At 39.5% G+C, this 8,115-nt stretch overlaps 1 protein-coding gene across 1 annotated transcript in view; it reads right to left on the bottom strand.

Moving 5' to 3' along the window:
* LOC103810430 (transmembrane protein 132D-like) overlaps nucleotides 1-8,115 on the bottom strand; it is a gene marked incomplete at its 3' end in the record, with an annotated part of 12,973 nt that overhangs the window by 973 nt on the left and 3,885 nt on the right. The window lies entirely within an intron of this gene.

Raw genomic sequence — 8,115 nt, 5'->3', positions numbered from 1 at the left:
CCTACATTACCCAGAGCAGATGTCTTTTCTGCTTGCAGCAGACATATGCACAATCACATAGAGAAGTCAGACAGCCACTAAAGTAGCCACATAATACTCTGTGAGCTCAATTCTCTGACTTTAGTGCAGCAGAACATGCACCTTGCAGAGGCTGAGGATTTCTGCCCAGTACAGTTTGCATGGTACCAAATCCACAGCATTGTCCTTGCTAGAACATGGAAGAATTGCCCTTTGGTTTCTGAAGAACATGAGAAAAAAGTGAAGTTTTTACTCAAGGACCAATCAAAAGCTAACCAGTACAAACAAAATAATACTCAGATTTGGACACAGACTCCAAATATGTCACCTCCTTTCAAACTACTGAGCACAAACTCTACACTGACAATAACTGTACTCAATGCAATTAAATAGATATGCATAAATGTATCCCTAATCCTGTGTTTCAGTGGTGAAGCTTCTGAAGATATCTACAGCAGAATATGTGCTGCACTAATTGTTCAAGGGTCCTATCAGTTTGGTCAGTGATGCCACATATCTCAGGCTGGGCAGTTTTTAATATCCTAAAGGCAATACTTCCTGTGCTGACAGTCAGTGTCTAGTTTCATCATCTTAAATTAACTGCTGTAGATTTAGATCAGATTATATCTACCATAATACACTTCTGATCAATTATTTTGTGCAATGAAATATCTACCTTGGGCTATTACTATGGATATTCTTTGTGATGGGGTTAAATAGATCCACCAACACAGACACTGATTTTGTAATACAGCTACTTATTCCTCCATTCTCATGGAATTCCCATGCCATGGGAAGAGGGTGCTGATGTGGCAGTCTGAAAAAAAATGGTCTTGGAAACACACTGCAGAGCAATAGGCTGGGGAAGGTCATTGAAATGTAAACAGGATGGACAGGTGCAAAGGAGGGAGACAGAGAGATGCAGTTAATAAGGTGAGTAGAACTGTAGAGTTCACTGTAGACTTCAGGATATAACGCTGTGATGTGAAATATTGCTTAGGATTGTAGACACAATGGCAGGTTGGGCTCTAGGCACAAACCTTCACCACTCCATGAACTCACTTATGGAAAAAGCAGAGCTCAGGTAGTGCCTGATCTCCTGCAGTGTGATATTCTGGCTATGCTAGTGACAAGAATGACACAAGAGCCACAGAGAATACAGTGGAATCACCCAACAACAAACAGGACAGGAAGTTAGAGGGTTTTCTTACCAAAATTATTGGGTTTTATTAAGTAAGGCTTTCATAAAGGAGGGAAAGTAGAAGCAAAAGCTGTTGCTGAGTCTGAGGTTTAACAGCTTTCAGCTAAAGATGCCAGATATGTAATTGCCAAAACACCAATGAGAAATGGTGGGAGGAAGGCAGGGAATGGGGGTGGATCTACATCTTCTGCTAATTTTTTTTTTTAAACAAAAAAAAAAATGGGGGGTGGATCTACATCTTCTGCTAATTTATTTTTTTAAAACAAAAAAAAAAAAAGAATTTTTGTTCAGCTGTTGAATTTTTCCATCAGGAAAATAATATCTGAAAAACCTAGGAACCAATCACATTCCTGGAACACAGGAAAATAAACCAACTTGAAGGATGGGAAAAGCAATTGCCTCAGATGTATCATTTGGAAAAGTTGGAAAGCACAGAGGAATGACACATAGGAGCAACGGTGAAACTGTATAAATAAGCTCAGGGATAATATATAGAGATCATTGGTTTGAAAGTAGCTAACATCAAGAACAGCTGAAGGTATTGTTCCCAGCAGTGGTGGTGGCAGGAATAGTAGAACATGAGGCCATGGTAGTGACATTGCTTTATGGCTGGAAACACAGCAACAAAGAGAGAGAGAACTGGTCTGAAAAGTGACTGATGGTGTGGAAACAGGAATTTGATAAAGTAACAAGACAATTTATTACATTACACCATGGCTTTACGTAGCTGTTACAAGGATGTGGCTGATCTGTTTCTATAAGTAATAACCTTGAAAATCTAAAAGGGCTCAAATTTGCCATTAGAAATGGGAAACTAATGTTCCACTTTTTTGTGATCAAAAATGCACTTTGATATTGCCTGAGGCATTCCATATGAGTGTGTTCATCCTGGATAACTGCTGCCCTTAAAATCTGTGAATGCAACGCTGAAAAGTCAAAAATCTTGGGATTTCATGTTTTACTAGAATATTAGACGAAGTTCATTGACTCGAAGAATGTTCTACATATTCAGTCACCAAGAGTAAGATAAAAATAGAACTCCTAAACTTGCCAGTAAAAGCAAGGAAAGTACAAGAAACTGGAATGGACATGTTCACCATGTATTGGATGTATAATCCCCTGGTCCTGATAAAACAATGAGAAATCCTTGCACAGATCAAACAGCATTAGGGAGAGTGTGTGCACAGCAGAACATTCTGTGTGTTATCTCAAACCACAATGTTTGATGCTCCTTTTATCTGTGTTAACACACCTTCAAGTCACACTGTTCCCAGTACAATGCCCTTGACCAAACCCTTCTTCCTGTTGGCTCCACTTTATCAGTCAGCTGGGGATTTAAGTACATCACAGTGACATCTCCCACTATTAGGTGAAAGTGTGATGGATGACAGGAGCAGCACCTGCAAACAAGGTGGCTCACACCTTGTCAGTGCCAATCACACTTACCATCTGTCTTCCATTTAGCCAGCACACACCTGACAGCCTTCTTTCATATTGTTTCATTTCTTACTACAAAGGAGCCCCTAATGCTTTTTCTCCATTGAGAACTAAATAGTTTCATGGGAAGCAAGGAAAACTCATAGACATTCCATACACTGGGGGACTTGTACCCTGAATCTCCTCATTTCTAAACAAACCACCGACAAAAACAAAGCAAAAACTAAACCTGTATTTCCCACCTATAATCAAGTTAAGTTGATTCCTGCTAATGTTCTTCATCTCCCTAAATTAATGATTTATATTTAAAAAATAGTTTTATATAGCTAAATATCCCAAATGTCTCCATAATGCAGCAGGAACAATAATTTGAAGTACTGGATCAGCAGCCCAGTAGTGCAATCTCAAGCAGTGCAACTGTGGAACACAAAACATGTTCTTGATGTCCATATCAGTCTACTATTTTTTTTCTGTTATAATGGAGGTTTTATAGCTGTGTGATGTGGACATCTCATTCTCTCCCTAGGAAACAGAGAGACCAGATTCACTGTGTCCTTTCCTTAGGCTTGCCTGTGTCCAGATGGTTGACTGAAACCACATAAGGCAACTTCTCTTTCTGTCCTCTGGGATAAAAGCAGAACTTTGGTGTTAAGAAGATAATGTATTGTTGCATCCAGACTAAAGGCTGAGTCCTGGGATGGGCTGAGTGACTTGAGTTTCATTGCCTGCTTTATATGATCGAAAGAAATCCTAGGAAAATAAAGCTTCAGTATCAAGGAGATCCCATTACTGTAGTTTGTAGGAGAGGAACTGGAGGCAAACAGACACCTTTGAGCAGGACAAGTGAAATCAAGCTCCCCAGTCTATGACTGCATGGCTAGAAGTGACCCACTGACACCTGGAAGCACACCTGTCTGCAGTTATACTGGGGTTTGTTAGCACACAGCTTCACATTTATTGGTGATCCAACCACCTGAGACTACTCCTTGCCCAGGCTGGAGTCAGGCTCTGCCATGCATTGACTGCAGCTCTTGGGCACTGCTGCAATGCAATCAACCCAATAATGACAGTCAGCTGCAAAGACCACTCATGTGAGTCATGATTTGCTTGATCTGTCTCAGTTTTCTGACACTTGCTCACTCAATGTGACTTTGATTCTCAGTGCAGAGGATCTTAACTGGAATAATTTTAACAGAAAGAACTATTTTCTTCTTAATATAATCTGCCAGTGCAACAGGAGGTAATAGAGTGCCCTAGAAGTCAATAGTTCTTAAATACTTGTCTCCACACTGCTACTGACAATTTTAGGGCCATTAGCAAGTCACTTAGAAATGCAGGAAAGCTATTTTCCCATCCATAAGATGGAGAAAATTATATTTGCTTGACTACCTCATAAACAGGCTATGAAAGTTAATTCATACTTGTACAGTATGCTGAACACAGCAGAAAAAAAACCAACCCAGTCTGCTAGTGAAGCCTTTTACCAGTAGCAGAGCTGTGATTTCACCTTAGCACTGCTGCAAAAAGGCCATCACTGTTCAAGTTTGTATTAGGAAATAACATTTTTTTCGATGAAACAATAAAGACACGAGACTGTCATCTTCTTAGGTGCCAATATGGAACTCCTTCTTACTTCAACATGCCACTTATCTAGTTTATGCCACTGAATAAAGCCTGACTCAAGTGTCAGCCCAGGAGACCATCAAGAATGATTCATCTTGTTAAAGGCCACCTTTACCAAAAGGGCAAAGCAAGCTACAGGGCTTGGGAACCTTGAGGATTCTGTAAGCTTGCTGTTTCAAACCTTGAGGTGCTGTTAAATAGTGCCAGACACAGTTATCTTTCCTAAACAGTCACTTTGTCTCTAGTCTATGAAAAAAAAAAAATAAAAAGGAAAAGCTCAGCCTGCTCAGCCTGCTGTATCTGTTATCTTTTCCCTCTGAAGTGTTGGGCAGATTCTAAGATTTCAAGATTTCCTTAGCACCAGAAGCTGTCTCTTGGTCATTCCTCACATTTTGCCAAAGACATTATGCCAAACTTTGGCTAGGGAGAGAGGGAAGAAGAAGGAAGAAAGATCAGGTCTCCTGCAGGTACCTTAAATGCACATTTTTATGCCTTCTAAAAATCAGAGTCGTATTCAGCCTCTAACATTAGATATGAACTCTAAGATTTCTGTAATCAGAAATAAACTTCCTGATCTGCTAAAGTCACATTGACAAAAGAAACTTCCTTTTGCCTTTGGTACCATCTCTTGATGAAGAGATTATAGTAAAGGCTCAAAAAAAGTGACCAGACAGGGAAACAACCCAACCTGGGGAGCTAATGCTTGTGATGGGGCTGAGGATCTTCAGTCCAGACTTTTGTATTACTGCTGGGCAAGTTCATGACCTGGTACCATCAGTCAGGGAACAACCCACTCATCTGGAATGTTTTTTAAAACTGAAAAAATAACCATCAATGGAAAAATTTTTCAATTCCCTACTTAGTTCTTTGCAAGCACAAAGAACTCTGGGGAAAATATTACGTTCGTTTTTACATCAGGACTGTGCAACAGCTGAAAGGTACAGGCTGTAATTCAAAAGAACCAGAGAGATTTTAATTATTTTTTTTAAATTCCTCTTCTCTCCTTAGGTTTAAATCAGCCAAAGTAGACCACAAGATCAGTTAGAAGAGGAAGGGGAAAAAAAAGGTCAGTTTTGAGAAGATTTTAGGAGTTGCTTAAACCAGAATGTCAAAGGAGATGTTTAACTGACAGAACAACCCAAAGCTATAGGAGAAGGAAGTGAAAATGTACAATAGGATTCTTTTCAATCTGGCAGAAGAGGTACAAATTCAGGGTTGGGATACCATGAGGTGGTCACATAATCTAAGGCCTAGAGAAAAGTCCAGCTCATTACAGAGCTTTATGTGGCTGGTAACCTTCCTGCTCACCACTTATTCCCTGATTGTTTCTGCTACTAAAATATGATTTAGTTTTGCACTAAGAATAAGAGTTGATTTAGCTCAGCACTAGAAGAGCACACAGGCAATTTGATAAAATGCCAGTCTTGTTCAAACTTCTTGCTGTATCAATTGAGTGTTAATGATCCCAGCTCTGCTCTCCTCCTGTATTCATGCAGCACTTTTCATGTTTGCTGGGTTCTTATTGATCAATTGGTAGATAAAACAGCAAATAAGTGAAGTTCATGTAACATAGACTCCAGGGGCCTTTTAGGAAAGATTTTCCCAATTATCAATAAGCATTGCTTATTCACTACCACAGCTCATACTAGTCCCTGTATTCCCACAATTATCACCAGAAAGGAGATATTGAAAGTACCAGATACAGACCACAAACCCTCTCAACAGTTTATCAAAATGGTACCTACATATCCCCAACTCCCAACTTTGGTTTACAAATTAAGAAATATCATAGACACAGTTTATAAAGAATCTCACATTTCTCACAATATCAGAGGTTTACAAGTTTCCTGTACAACCTTCTGTCATTTCCTAAGGAAAAAGAAAAGGTATTTTTTACTTCTTTTCTCTGGAAATCTGTTGATAGTCTTTGACAGTGAAACCCCAAACTATATTTAGGATAGGATAGTGTAAAACCAACTCAATAGTATGAAATCAGGACACTTCTTACTGCTGGTGAAGCTAAACTGGATTTCCTCCAAATGAAAAGATTTTCCAATAGCTACTCACTCAGCTGCAACAGCTAAAGAAAACATTAAGTGGAGTTGGGCTCCAGCAGATAATCCAAGGATACAGGTCTCCCTTCATCTGCTAAGCATTAGAGAGAAGATCATGGAAGAACAGCAACACAAACTCCATTGCAGCTCAAAAGAAAACCAGAATGCATCAGCTCCTGTGTCCCTCCCCATGCATTGGGCTGCTCCATCCTGTCCCCAGTGCCACACCATGCCATGCTGTCAGCTGCTGGCAAAGTCCACATCAACGTGTCACAAGAGATGGATGCAGCCAAAAGGCACATGCCCCAGTGTCTTGGTAACCCTTGTATCCCAATTCCATTTCAGAATGAAGAACTGAAAAGAATGTTTTCGAGGGCAAAAAGAATCAGATTTGGGAAACTAGAGGATCTATAATCATCAGATGCTGCCAGAACTTCAGAACTTCATTTACTTCTTTAAGGGAAATAACTGTATATAATTTAGCACACAGGACACACTAAATATAATTATAAATTGAGTAGCTGTAAAAAAAAAGCTACTGCTTTTTTCACTCATGAATTTATCTAGGCCTGACACTAAGTACCTTAAGGCAATTCTATGTCTATAATTTCTTTGCTGATTCATCTCCAGAAAGAGGAAAACAAATTTAAAAGGTTGCAAGCAGAAAGTATCAATCCTGTTGACTTGAAATCAAAAAAGGAAGGTTATATTTGTTAGGCCCAGCAAAAATGTGAGAATAAAAAAGAACTGTATCTACATTGTAGATTCAGAAAACTCACATTCTCTGGATAGAGAACTGTGGCATCCCTCCATGTATTAATTGTAATGTATGTAGCAGCACAGTGTTAATATCTAGCAGTAATTTGGGCTTGGAATTGTAATTGCATAACACCAGAGCTTTGAACCATTAATTACTGAGAGCTTTTTGAAGGACTGACATGAAACAATATTTTATGTTTCCCATTCTTGGCAAAACACTTGAGATAAAGATTTCCTTTCAGTTTCAGGTTCCAATATAGGTATCTTGAAATTGGGAGAGAAACAGCAAAACAAAATAGACTGGAATATTTTCAATGAACTGCAGGAATCTTACAGTGCTTTTGATGGAGAGGATGGAGAGTCTTCAGCCTTTTCTGGCCACCAGCACAGAGAAAGGTGACACAAGAGTCTCTGGGACTGCACAGACTGGATATCCAGGGCTGCTCAGTGCTGAGAGACTCTGAGCTTTGCCTTTGATCCCTGAGGGATGACTGTGAGCTCCACAGCAGCTTTCTTTGGTCTGGGATGTACAACACTATTGTTCCTCTGCACACAACCCTCCCATGGGGCCAGTTACAAAGAATACCATGAATAATTAATTTACATTCCAAAAGAGAGAAGATAATAGGATAAAGGCACAGGACATTCAATCACTTCTTTTATAAAGGCATTTAATACTGCTTCTGTGGGAAGATTTAATTGTCTGCTGCTTGTATACAGCATGTCATCTTCAAATAATTGCTGATATTAACAGTGATAAAATGGCTTCAGAGAGGTGAAGTGACTTGGCCAAGACCAAAGAGGAAGCATTTGACTGGAGCTGAGAAATCAGTCACTTTCCTAAGGCTCAGTGCTCCAGTCTGAGCTTATAACCTGGTGTTGCAGCAGTATTCCATATTTATCCATCATTTACATTTTATCTCCTTCCTTCCTTTCCTCTAACTCTCACACCCATACAGAGTCAAGACAAATATTTTTAATTTCTCTAGCTGATTAAAAAACAAACCCAGAGCCCTTATGGTC

The sequence above is a fragment of the Acanthisitta chloris genome, unplaced genomic scaffold (genome assembly GCF_000695815.1).
Source record: "Acanthisitta chloris isolate BGI_N310 unplaced genomic scaffold, ASM69581v1 scaffold511, whole genome shotgun sequence".
Taxonomy (NCBI): domain Eukaryota; kingdom Metazoa; phylum Chordata; class Aves; order Passeriformes; family Acanthisittidae; genus Acanthisitta; species Acanthisitta chloris.
This window is presented reverse-complemented; position numbering and strand designations above follow the sequence as displayed.